At 40.0% G+C, this 14,335-nt stretch overlaps 1 long non-coding RNA gene across 1 annotated transcript in view; it reads left to right on the plus strand.

The window, feature by feature from the left end:
* Positions 1-10,596, plus strand: part of LOC122469396 — a 50,391-nt gene extending 39,795 nt beyond the window's left edge. Inside the window, exon 4 of the long non-coding RNA XR_006293452.1 lies at positions 10,444-10,596. This is a non-coding gene — a long non-coding RNA (uncharacterized LOC122469396). The remainder of the gene's footprint in view (positions 1-10,443) is intronic.
* The last annotated feature ends 3,739 nt before the right edge of the window (positions 10,597-14,335 follow it).

Genomic DNA, 14,335 nt, shown 5'->3' on the forward strand with positions numbered 1-14,335 from the left:
GGGTTGATGGAGGGAGGTGGGTGGGGGATGGGCTAGATGGGGAGTGGGTATTAAGGAGGGCACTTGTTGGCATGAGCACTGGGCATTGCATATAAGTGATAAATCACTGAATTCTACTCCTGAAACCAATATTGCACTGTATGTTAGCTAACTAGAATTTAAATAAAAAAAAAAAAGAATTTATCTGAGCACTTGCCATGTGCTAGAGTTGGGTGATATACCTGTAGAAAAACCACACCAAGAAGTTCTCCATTTAGCATGGGACATTACAGACAATTATGTAGAGCAACAATGACATCTATGCAAGGAATCAGGGGGGTAGAGTGGGGAGCACCTGACTACTTAGAATGGGAGGTAGGAACTATGGAGGGGAAGGGTTTGTGATGGAGCTGGCATTCATCATGAACACTGGAGGAGTTTTCCTGGTGGAGAAGTGAGGCAGGGCACCCAGAAACAAGAAACGATACAAAGAAAGGTTTGGAGGTATGAAGGGGAATTGGATAGGTGTCCAGGAAATAGGGTGTATAGCGTTCCAATAAAACTTATGTGTTAGCAACTCAAAATAAAGTCTGTCTGTTGTAGACCATTATCACAGTACACTGGTGTTGGTCTTGGGAATTTTGACTATTAGTGACTTTGAGAAAATGGAAATTGATATTAGTTAACATCTAGATAAAATACATTAATAAATTGTGAATGTATTTTATTAGATAGACATGGGTTGTTGTGTATCTGGAACATAACATGTCAGGAGGGTGAGAGATTGGAGAATGAAATGAAGATGCATAGGGCCAACTTAATGTTGACTTGCTACTTGTGTGAAGGTTTTTTCTTTTTTCCTCTTTCCCCCTTTTTACAATGGAAAAATCTTAAACACACATAAAGATGGATTAGTATAATGAAGTCTTACATACCCATAGCGCAGCTTTAGTGACCACCAACTAACTTCCACTTTTGTTTCTTTGATTCCTTCAATTTTATTTTTTAATTGTTGGAGCATCTTGAAGCAAATTCAGTACCCATAGATACTTCAGGATAATTTCTTTTTTAAAAAATATAACCACAGAGGGGCGCCTGGATTGCTTAGTCGGTTAAGCGTCCGACTTCAGTTCAGGTCATGATCTCATGGCATGTGAGTTCGAGCCCCACATCGGACTCTGTGCTGGCAGGTCAGAGCCTGGAACCTGCCTCAGATTCTATGTGTATCTCTGTCCCACCCCCACTCTCACACTGTCTCTCTCAAAAATAAATAAGCATTAAAAAAATTAAAAATATAACCACAGATAGATATATATATAGTAATTCAATAGGAATATATATATTCCTAATATATATAATATATATAATATATATTATATATATAATATATATATAATATATATTATATATATATTATATATATATACTGGATTATTTCTTTTAAAAAATACAACTACAATATCATTTTCACACCTGACAAAATAAACAAAAATTCCTTAGTATCAAGTAAAATCCAGTCCATGCTCAATTTTCCCTGATTGTCTGAGAAATGTCTTTTTTACGGCAGTGTTTAAATCACAACCCAAACACAGTCCACATATAGTGTATGGATGATTTGTCTCTTGTTTCTCAATCTGTATTAGTTCTCTATGCATTCACCCTCTGACTTACAACAAATTTTTAAAAAGTTTTTAATTTTAGTAAAAAATTTGTTAGGAAACTGGGTTGTTTTTCCTACAGAACTTCCAGAGTTTGGATTTGGCTGATTGTACCCTTGCGGTGCTCTTGAACAAGCTCTTCCAACTGCCACATTTCCTAGGAACTGATAGAGCTAGCAGCTGTTCAAATACAGGCTCTTTCTTTTGGCAGAAAGGCTTCGTAGTTGATGCTTCCTATTGAATTACTAGTTGTTCCGGGGAGAGTGAAGTTAACTTTAGTTACTGGGTTCAGGTAATGTCAGGCTAATCCATTCATTATAGAGTTTGTATTAAGGTTTTGGGCAGGCTAGGCAAAAACAGGTTTGCTTTACAAAGACCCACCTGCTGACTATATGGAGAACGAGACTAATGAAGTGATCCCGGAGACAGTGAGATCAGTTGAAAACAATTGCAGTGGTCTAGGTGAAAAATGAAAATTTCTTGCTAAGGTAAGGGTTGTAGAGGTGGACAGGAGGGTCCACATTTGGGAGATATTAAGCAGGAAGAGGGTGTCTACTGGAGGCAGGGGTAAAGAGGGAGAATGCAGTTAATCATTTAGCCTATTTGTCTTTTTTTCTCTAGATACATCATACCTTAGGTGATTTCATTCATTCCCTTGGTTTTCAATCCCCTTATATTCTGGTAACTTCAGAAAGTTGTATCTTTGGCCTTAGCATTTCATCCTGAACTTCACACATTTATATCCGAATGCCTGCTGAATATCTTCACTGGGATCTTATCCTTCCATGTCCAAAACTACTCTTATCTTGTCCCCGCCAACCAGCTTCTCCCCCAGTCTTCCCCATCCTATTAATGGCACTACTAGTTGTTCAGACAAAATCCCTAAGAGTCTCCTTGTTTCTTACCTGTCCCTTATACTCCCATCAAGTTTTGTCAGCTTTACCTTCAAAACATATGTGAATTTGAACCATTCTCAGTGACATTGTTCTGGGCCATAATTTAATCATCTTTCAGCTCATCCTCAGATCTCACTGTTTTTACTCTTGCAGGAGACCAGGTAGGAGAGGTAGACAAAAAGATTTAAGGCTTGAGGATGGTGCCTGTTAGAATTCCTCTTCAGTTCTTGGCAAAGACAAACTGCTCATTCTTCTTTGCTCATCTTTACTTTCCCTCTAGTCCTAAGGCATTCAGCACACTCTCTTCACAATGGTAATGTGGTAGATCACACAATGGCCCAAGTTCTTCAACCCTATCTGGATCTACAACTTTTGCCACATAACTTGGCAGTGCTCTCCACTGACCCTGGGCTTGATGATGTGACTTGCTTTGACCAATGGAATGTTAGCAAAGTTTGATGCAAGCGGTGGCTTGAAAAATGCTTGGACAATTGGGCTTGGTCTTCCACTCTTGCACCTCTAGCATTTCTATGAGAATATTCTTGAACTAGGCTGTCAGGGCATGGGATATCTGTGAAGCAGAGAGCTAAGGCTGGCCTGGATAAAATAACGGCCAGTGGACTCCCAGACACATGACTGATTTGAGCCAGGATCAGAAGAGCCTCTTAGCCAGTCACTCCAGCTGCACAAACAATTAGAGTTTTGTGGTTGTTTCTTTTTGTTATGCAGCATTGTGGCAATAGATAACCAGGGGATTCCAAATTCATATCTACCACATGGATCTTTTCTCTTAACTTCAGCTTTGTATATCTCTCAGGTGCCTCTTTTGGATATATAATAGACAGTTCCAGCAAAACATGACCAAAGTCTTTGGTTAGCAGCTCTTTCCCTAAATGTTCCCATCTTATGACAGCTCCATCATTCATCTAGTAGCTCAGGTCATAAAGTAGGAATCATTTTTTATTCCTTAATTTTCATTGTATCTCTCATCCAAATTATCAGGTTGTTTCTGTTATTTTCAGACTATATCTAAACGCATCCATTCTTCTCTGTTTCTACTACCAACCACTTTAGTTCATGCCCACATAAACTTCCTTCTGTATCATAGTCACCTCCTACCTTGTCTCTGTTTTCATCCTTATAGTCAAGTCTCAAAATGCCAGCCAGAATAATTTGAAAAAGAAAATTCCTCAGATATGATATCAAAAGAACAGAAAATAGGGGCGCCTGGGTGGCGCAGTCGGTTAAGCGTCCGACTTCAGCCAGGTCACGATCTCACGGTCCGTGAGTTCGAGCCCCGCGTCGGGCTCTGGGCTGATGGCTCGGAGCCTGGAGCCTGTTTCCGATTCTGTGTCTCCCTCTCTCTCTGCCCCTCCCCCGTTCATGCTCTGTCTCTCTCTGATCAAAAAATAAATAAATGTTGAAAAAAAAAATTAAAAAAAAAAAGAACAGAAAATAAAAGAACAACAGATAAATTGAAGAACATTGAAATTTCTTCAATGCGCTTCAAAGGGCACTTCAAAGGGCACTATCAAGCAAGTGAAAAGGCAACTAAAGAATGGGAGAAAATACTAACAAATCATATATCAGATATGGGATTAATATCTAGAATATATAAAGAGCTCCTTAAATTCAGCAACAAAAACTAAACAGTCTGATTAAAAAATGGGCAAAGGATTTGCATAAATACTTATCCAAAGAAGATATACAGATAGCCAATGAACACACGAAAAGATGTTCAACATCACTAATCACTAGGGAAATGCAAATCAAAACCACAATGCAAATCAATACCACCTCACATCCATTAGGATGGCTATTATCAAAAAACCAGAAAATAGTAAGTGTTGGCAAGGATATAGAGAAATTAGAACACTTGTGCTTTGTGGGTGGCAACGTAAAATGGTGCAGTGGCTATGAAAAAGAGGTGGTTTCTCAAAAAATTAGAAATAGAATTATCATCATCTAGCAATCCCATTTCTGGATACATACCCAAAATAACTGAAAGCAGGGACTTGAACAGGTATTTGTACAGCCATGTTCACAGCAACACTTTCAAAATAGACAACAGGTATAAGCAACCCAGTATTTATCAACAGGTGAATGGATAAACAAAATGTAGTACATACATACAAGGTAGAATTATTAATCCTTAAAAAGGAAGAAAATTCTGACACATACTACAACATGAATGAACCTTGAAGACATTATGCTAAATGAAAGAAGATAATCACAAAAGATCAAATACTGTATGATCCTACTTACGTGTGTGGTACCCAGAGTAGTAAAATTCATAAAGGTAGAAAGTAGAATGTTGGTTTCTAGGGTCTGGGGGAGAGGACAATGGGGAGTTATCGTTTAATGGGTACACAGTTTCAGTTGTAGAGAATGAACAAAATTCTGGAGATGAATGGTATTGATGATTGTACAATATAAATAGGGTTGCCCAGTGGCTTAGTGAGTTAAGCATCTGACTCTTGATTTCAGCTCAGGTCATGATCTCACAGGTTTGTGAGTTCAAGTCCTGCATTGGGCTCTGTGCTGACAGTGTGGAGCCTGTTTGGGATTCTGTCTCCTTCTCTTCCTGCCCCTCCCCCACTTGCTGTCTATCTTTCTCTCAAAATAAATAAAAATAAACTTTAAAAAATTAGTTAAAAATCAGTATAAATAAACTCAATGCCACTAAACGGCACATTTAAAAATGGTTAAAATGATATAATTTTTGTTATGTATATTTAATACTCCAATTTAAAAATATGGCATGAAAAAAAACCTTTCCTCAGGCATTCAAAATGCATTTCACAATCTTTTGATCAAATCAATAATATAGCAAAAAAGAAACTCAGGGACAATGAAATGAAATTATTAGCCATTTTTTTTTTTTTTGGTTTACTATAAGGTAGTATCTATTTTTAGACTATTATTCCCCAGAATCTATTTTATATTCAGGTTACACTATAACTCTTTAGCTCCTATCTTACATCTAAATTATTTTCCCTGTCATATGAAGATTGACAACAGAATGTGATTCATGGCTAGTTATCCCATTTTATATATTTTGAATGCAATCAAACAGATTAAAATTTTAAAAATTGTTTAGCATTTGAGATGTACAATTGAATATATGTATTATACATGTATGCATATCCATAATATATAAATACATGTGTAAGTTATATGTTTTTACAAGAATATACCCTGTATTTTATTTATTTATTTATTTATTTATTTATTTATTTATTTATTTTAATATATGAAATTTATTGTCAAATTGGTTTCCATACAACACCCAGTGCTCATCCCAAAAGATGCCCTCTTCAATACCCATCACCTACCCTACCCTCCCTCCCACCCCCCATCAACCCTCAGTTTGTTCTCAGTTTTTAAGAGTCTCTTATGCTTTGGCTCTCTCACACTCTCACCTCTTTGTTTTTTTTTGTTTTTGTTTTTTTGCCCTTTCCCTCCCCCATGGGTTTCTGTTAAGTTTCTCAGGATCCACATAAGAGTGAAAGCATATGGTATCTGTCTTTCTCTGTATGGCTTATTTCACTTAGCATCACACTCTCCAGTTCCATCCACGTTGCTACGAAGGGCCATATTTCATTCTTTCTCATTGCCACATAGTACTCCATTGTGTATATAAACCACAATTTCTTTATCCATTCATCAGTTGATGGACATTTAGGCTCTTTCCACAATTTGGCTATTGTTGAGAGTGCTGCTATAAACATTGGGGTACAAGTGCCCCTATGCATCAGTACTCCTGTATCCCTTGTATACCCTGTATTTTATAATATAAATGTCACGTCTTTCACCCCCTGATTGGAAAGCTTTCACATGTTTCCCATCTCAACCCTTTCCATGGCCTTCAGGCTCCACAGAACCCAAATTGATCTATCTTTTCAACCTTGTCTTTTACTACCTTTCTCCTAGCTTATTTTGTTCTGGTGACCTTGGCCTTCTTGCTTGGATTCAAATTCCCAAGTTTGGTACTGCCTCAAGGCCTATGTATTTGCTGTTTCCTCTGCCTGGAATATTTTCCTTCCAGACATCTGCCTGTCTCATGCTTTTGCTTCACCCTTACCTGGGTTCAAATGTCAACTCCTCAGAAGCCTATTCTGGCCATTCTATCTAAAACAGACCCCTCCCTCCACTTCATAACCCATGACTTGCTACCTCATTGTTCTGTTTAGATTTCCTGTTAGTACTCATTACTACATAAAATTACATTCCATACTCATACTTTTTCTGTCTCTGTCTTTCATCTACCTTGTTGACCACAGCATCCCCAGCTTCAATAAGACTACCTGACATACCAATGACATTCAATAAATGTGTGTTCAATGCATGAACTCTACAAATGATTATTGAGTTCCTACTATGTGCAGACACTGTGGACTTAGTTTTGTCCTCTGTGTGGAAGATTATACTATTGCCTGGCACAAGATGTTGAGATAGGGAGTACTGAGGACAGTTAAGTTGTTTAGATGGGCTTGGTTTGAGATACCTTGGACTAGCAGGTAGAGATGGAGAAGGGAAGTTGTAACCCTGGTATGGAAATCAGGGCCTCTAGAGAGATAGGAAGGAATGTAATAGAACTTACAGAACTCTACACAGGGACTGACTACCAGTCTGTCCAACCTGGGATTCTATCTCTGATGGGGAGAGAGGGGGTATTGAGGGAAGAGTGGTCATGGTGGTTCATAATATCAATAGTAAGGTCCATCCTAAGTGGAGCTTTGAGTTATGTGGCTATAGGACCTATGAGTAATTGTCTGTCCCCAGAACCACAGGCTTTCTCACCATCTCCCTGATGTCAGACATTCCCTCAGGCAGGAAAGCGGCTCACTTGGTTACCAGAGGGAAGATAGAAAGGCAAGCATTCCCCCTCCATCTCATTCGAGAGACATATAGATGACTTATACTGGAATTTCCCAGATGCCAGGTTTTGGGAGTTGGATGGAGAGAGAATCTGAAGTCTGGGGCAAAGAGCAAGGGAAATAGGAAGATGGGTCTAGAAATTTCATATACTAAAGAGCACTAACTTCTGACAAGTCATTGCCCACAAATTTCCTATATAAAAACTGCCCTGGGGGTGCCTGAGTGCCTCAGTAGGTTAAGAGTCCAACTCTTGAGTTCAGCTCAGGTCATGATTGTGGTTCCTGAGTTCAAGCCTCACATCAGGCTCTGAGCTGACAGTGCAGAGCTTGCTTGGGATTCTCTGTCTTCCTCTCTCTCTTCCCCTCCCCCACTCACTCTCTCTCAAAAATAAACATTAAAAAAAAACCCTGCCCTTACATCCATATAACACTTCATAGCTTATAAAATATTACATTGAAAAGTCAGGTGCCCCTAAAGTTGCATCCCATATGTGGGATCTCTGGAAAATTAACCTCTACTAATGTCCTCATTTATAGACCACAGTAATAACCTATTCCTCATGGTACTAAAAGAGACAACTTATGTAAAGTGCTTAGCCCACTGCCAGCACATGCACATTCAATCAGCATTTGTTTCCTTCACTATTTCCTTTACATTATCTCGCCTGAAACTCACACCAATTCTGGGAAGTAAGTTTGGCGGGTATTGTTATCATCCCACTTTACAGATGAAAAACCAGGATCAGAGAGATTTATTCTGACTTTCCTAAAGCCATAGAACTTTCAAATAGGAGAGTCAGGATTTGAATTCAGGCCTTTCATCCCTAAGTTGTCTCCTCCCACCCTGCTGCCTCTTGTTCTTCTCTGACCATGTTGGAGTGTCCCATGGCGGAGACAGAGTTCACCACAGGTCTGTCCTGTAGGTCAGGAGGATGCTGCCATCTTTGCTTTTGTTATAATATGCTTTTGAAAACATATAGAAGCAGAATGTCTGAAAGCTGGACAGTGACTTACATGTTATCAATGGCATTCTGATCAAATTATATAATCTGTAATTACATCTTGCCTTTTAGACATAACCTTTGTGTCTCTATTTCTAGCGCTTCACTTGCCTTTAATTTCACTTTTCCTTCACGGTTGAATGCAGACTTGGCTGGCTGGAGAGCCCTGAGTGGCCAGTCAAAGCTAATGGTTCACCTTTGCCTCCATTGTCCTAAGTTTATGAGACTTTTCACTTTCTTACTAGTATCAACACTTTCCCCTTCCCTTTCCTGATTATTAAAAAAAAAGTGGCAAATTGAACACAATATTTATTTTTTTATTTTATTTTATTTTTCAACGTTTATTTATTTTTGGGATAGAGAGAGACAGAGCATGAACGGGGGAGGGGCAGAGAGAGAGGGAGACACAGAATCGGAAACAGGCTCCAGGCTCTGAGCCATCAACCCAGAGCCTGATGCGGGGCTCGAACTCACGGACCGCGAGATCGTGACCTGGCTGAAGTCGGACGCTTAACCGACTGCGCCACCCAGGCACCCCGTTGAACACAATATTTAGACCATTGCACAGCTGCACTGACAATGGTAGTGATCTTGCTGACTCCAATTGGTGAGTGAAGGCATGGTCATTTTTCCATGGCTCAATGGAGTCGGCTAATTCCCAAAACCTAGAAGGGTGACTGGTGTGTAAGGCACTGAAGATTGTGCTGCTTGCACTTTAGAAGGGGGGATGTGGGTCATGAACTGCCTGCATTGTCCTGAACTCGTGTCTAGCCAGGAGGTGGCGCCCTTTAGCTGCCCAGTTGATAGTGGTGGGTCCATACTGTGGGGAGGGAAAAAATGAGCTTCTGTAGCTTGGACTGCCATTTCAGAGGCTCTGAGACACAGGGCCCAGGTTTGCCTCTTCTAAACAGCCACATAATGCACTTGATGAAGGAAACTGCATGGGGCCTTACTTCTTCAGCCACCAGAGCCATTTCTCTGTCCCTTCCTTCTAGAGATTCTCTTCCCTGAGAATGAGCAGTGGGGTCTGGGAAAATGATCAGAACGCAGCCTTGTAATGAAGGTGAAGGGAACTGAGAAAGATGACAGATGAGGAGCTGCTTCTTACAGTGCTTGTTTCTCTCTCTCTCTCTCTCTCTGTCTGAATCTCCCTTCTGCTCTTGTTCTGAAGTAACAAAGTTGTCCTGTATTTCTGCAAACAGAACTCCATCCCCAGGCAGGCTTGTGACCTGAGCTGCTATTTGCCCTAAACCTCTTTTGTTTTAGATAGACTGTGGGGGATCTAAGGTCTAAACTGGGAAGAAAGGAATGGGAGAAATGAAAATCAGAGAAGAACAGGAGGAAAGAGACAGCCGAACAGACATCAGAGAGAAAAACAGAAAGATACACAGATAAAGACAGAGATACAGAAAGAGACAACGTGGGACATATGCGAGGGTGGGGGCACTGATTTGGAGGCAGAAGGATAGATCTGCATCCCAGCTCATCTACCTCAAGCTCTGTGAAGTTGGGAAAAATCACCTGACTGCTCTGAACCTCAGTCTTCTCACCTGAAAATGGGAATAATTTTACTTCATCTGTATCACAGTGATGAGGACCAAAGGGAAAGCATTGACACTCTAGTTACAGTGGCTATTACCTGATGTCAAGCCAGGCCTTAAGAGAGAGGTTGTGGTCCTGGCTTATGTTGAATCCTAAGGGTGGGCATAAGCGCTATCAGAAGCTCTGGGAGAAAACTCTAGTCCCCTGTACCCTAATCCTATTTTCCCAGAGGATTTTATAGCAGGAAGTTTTCCTGGTTCCAGCTCCTGGGCAGAGAAGCCTCATTGCCCAGGGTGGCATTGTGTGTGTGTGTGTGTGTGTGTGTAGGCACTTCTAGGTTACTCTCTTCCACACTCAACACTCATAGCTAACATCTTGTTGAGTTTACTATGTGCCAGGTGCTTTTCAAAGTGTGCTACATGGATTAACATTTAATCTTTATAACTGTCTTATGAAGTAGGGACTACTGTTAACCTCATTTTTACAGATGTTGAAACTAAAGCAACAGACAGACAAAAGGAAATTGCCCAAAGTCACACAGGAAGTGGCAGAGGAGATTAAAACCCAGGCCATCTGATGCTAAAGTCCTCATCTAACCTTTGTGTTATCCTGTCTCTCCAGGTAGGTGTTGGTCCCTTACCCTCTCATCTGGCAGGAGCAGCAGAAGGCAGCCTCAGTGGAGACTTTAACTGGCATATGCATCTCATTCTGGGGAGCTGTCCCTGTACTCAGGGTGTTGGGGGTGTCCCAGCTTGTGATGCATCCTGATCAGGTCAGAGGTGCCATCATTCCTTTATCTTGCAGCGAGGTGGTGATTTCAGCACTTTGAGATAGATGGGGAAAAGGACTTCACGTGCCCTTTGTTCCTGTTCAAATGCAGCACCCAGACAGGGTCTAGACACTACCAGCCTTCCTGCCTCCAGCTTTGCTTCTGGAAGTGAGAACACCTGTTGTCTGAAAGGTCCTGGACTCTAGAGCTGGGCTTGGTTATAGAGCAGTTGGGAGCAGACAGCGGGGTTTCCAGTGCAGTCGTTCCCACAAAATGAAGGGTACTCCATGATTTTAGTTACTTTCTTTGGTGTAGAAATTGTGGGCCGATAGTGAAATCCAATAAAAACTTCAGTTTGCCTTGTTTAATATTAGAAAGTGGTATGAAAGTGACCAGGTGAATGAGAATCCAAAGAGGCATCAAAGAAGGACTTTGTAGTTACCCTCATTTTGCTTCCACACAGATGCACTTGATACTCATTGCCTGAAAATAAGGTTCACAGTCTATTGGTCTCATTTTTCCCTGAGAGAAGGGAAGACTTCCACATGGCCTCCTGGGAGATCTAAAAGCCCCATGTAGGAGATCTTCTTGAGGGCTTCTAACATACTCCCTGTCCTGGTCTTCTTGGTTTTTAAAAGAAGTTGCTGAGATTCTCTATTGCCTGCATTCTACCATGTTTGAGAACATCTGATTGTGCCCTTCATTTGAACACAGTCTTCTATAATTTGTAAGTATGTTAGACTTGCTTTCCCTTAGACCTTCATAGACTTCATAGACTTTCATAGACCTTACATGAGTTGAATGTTTCTGTGAGAAGTCTGGAGCCAGTCTGATTGTTTTCTCTTTTGCTTATTCCATTTATTCTTTCTTTTTCTCTGAGGTCTAGTGCTTTAACTAGGATGTGTTTTCTTGAAGTCCATTATAACTTGTTTATTTTGATTATTCTTTTTCTTCAGCAACTTAACTGCTCTATTTTGGTATGTATTACTCTGGAATAATTGTTTTTGGTATATATGATGTACCATCTTGTTTGCTGATTCTTGCTTCATTTCAGTGAAACTTTCCTATATTATATTTCAAAACATTTCTTGATTTCTATTTTTTTTTTAACTTCAGGGGCACCAATTATCCTTAAGTTTGACAGTCTTTGTCCTCTGTACCTATCATTCCCTAATTACTTCAATCTCTGTTTTATTTTCTCCTCATGCACTGTGATTACATCAGGCTTTCCCCAATCCTGTCAGTTCTATTTTTCATCTGGATCGATGCCATTTCATTCAGCTGCTCCTAATTTATTCAATTTGTAATACATTTATTTTAGTTTGCAATTTGTTTCTTTAGTTCTGTGACATTTCTTGTAATTTCATTTTATTGTTCTATCATGTTCTGTTTACTGATTTTATATTTTCAAGTTATTCTATAGAATAAAACTCTCATGGGGACCTAGTTCTGTTTGTTGGGTTACTTCCTCCCATACTCCAACTTAGATTAGATTGGGTTTATACTCTTTCTCTTTCCTCTTATCTGTCTCCCTGGAAAGATGACCAGCCCCAGTGGCCCTTGTTGCTTCTGCTGAGGCCCCTGGTGTGATGTATGGGCTTCTACTCACTGGAACTTTTCTAGTAGCTTTACCTAGATCTGCCTCCTTACTCTCTGAGGACATACCTCCCCAGCTGTAGGATATTGTGAGAATTCTCAGGAATCCTTGGACTCAATTACTTTCCTACATTTTACCTTGTTCAGAATAATGTAAGGAGCCAGAATATTCTTTTGTCTTTTCTTGGCTACCATTTTGGGTTTCTATGGTACAAAGTTCTACTCCATTCTTTTTTTTGATTGCTGCTTGTGACTTTTTATTGGTTTGTTTCACTTTTTTTTTGCTTTATTTCATTGAGTAGAGAGATTCTGTGTACTTGCTCTACTTAGATGATTCTGCCCAGAAATCTGACTTATTTTTATAATGAGAAAAAAATTGCTATATGACTATTAAAATAAAACAAAGAGATCTCAGTCATCTCTAGTTTCCTGACCAACTGTTCAAGTACACTTTTGAGTACATTAATATCTGCCTGCAAGAATAAGTTGAATAAACTCACCCATTTTAGTTTGGCTGCTTCTTTGAAAACAGACTGGGACAAATCTATAGAAAGCAAAGTTGTACCACATTTTCTCTCATTACATGAGCTTTATCTTCTCAGACAGTTCTGAGACTGACTTCAGAAAGGGCATCAAGCAATGTTTAAGATTTGAGTTTGCATTTCATAATATTGATCTTAGCTAACATTTCTCTTCTTTTGGTGCAGAAACTTTAGAGAGTTTTTTCTTCATCCTCTGGGAAACTTCAGTTATGCTCTCAAAGCCTTTCAGATGATTAGATGAAGCTCACTCACATTACCGAGGATAGTCTTTACCTGAAGTCATCTCATGATAGATGTTAAGCACATCTACACAACACCTTCAACACAAAACCTAGATTAGTGTTTGTTTGGATAACTGGGTACTGCAGCCTAGCCATGTTGACACATCAAACTAATCATCACATATGGGGTGGGCAAGTGGGACAGCAGAAAGGCAAGATATCAGAGGGGTTGATATCAGAGGGGTTGGCATATTGCTCCATCCAGAATTTAATAGGTTAAAAACATTTTCCCACTCCTCCACTCCGGCAGACACGACCAACAATGAGAACACTCACATTTATATAACTCAGCAAGTGAGTTCCTTGGAAACACTCACCATAAAACTGTCCATGCGAAGGTGTACTGTGGGCAACTCCGTACGCTGTATCTCCCTGCTGGAGACTCATAATACACGTCACCATATTGAAAACCATGAGAAATCCCACAGCAAAGGAAGTTATTTGTCTTTTTTTGTTGTTGTTGTTAAATCTAGCTTTTCCCAAACTCATTTGACCATGAAACCTTTCCATTCTTTTCCTCATGTGATATCTATCAGCAGAATATGCTTAGGGAAAGTCTGGCTTAATCTCCTCTCCCTAAAGTAATAGTTCAGTTTGCTTGGGTACCACTGAGGTTTCCCTGATAACACACACAAAAAAACAACTTTTTCAATTGCTTGGTGCACATAAACATTTCCTGCTTTCTCCGTGTTCATGAAAAGTACAAGATTGGCTGACACAGGAAAGTGGAATTTTGCTGCTTCTGTCTTGTATATATGACAAAGTGTCTTAAGAGACAAACAATTCAAAATCATTTTCACCAACTCTGAGCAAAATGGTCTCTAGGAAAGTGTTGTTTTGCATATCACTCAACATACCACAAGGTATCCTCAGGAGCTTCAGTACCCCCGTGGGAAAGCTTGATCTTACACACTTGTGAGCTGGTACCCTAGGCAGCAGGGAGCAGTGATGCCAGCAGTGTGCAGTTGATCTCCTCCAAAAACAAATTCCTCAACTAGTTCTTGAGCATCTGCTGAAGGCTCGACACAGTGCGTGTGTGTATGTGTGTGTGTGTGTGTGTGTGTGTGTGTGTGTTTGTGTGCACATGGGAATAAATAAAGAGCTAATAGTTTGAGTTAATGGACTTTTTGGGTAGGATTTGATTTAGCATGAAGGACTCCTTAAATAGTAGTACCTTAGACAAGCCTAGGG

Source organism: Prionailurus bengalensis, chromosome B3 (assembly GCF_016509475.1).
Source record: "Prionailurus bengalensis isolate Pbe53 chromosome B3, Fcat_Pben_1.1_paternal_pri, whole genome shotgun sequence".
Classification (NCBI taxonomy): Eukaryota; Metazoa; Chordata; class Mammalia; order Carnivora; family Felidae; genus Prionailurus; species Prionailurus bengalensis.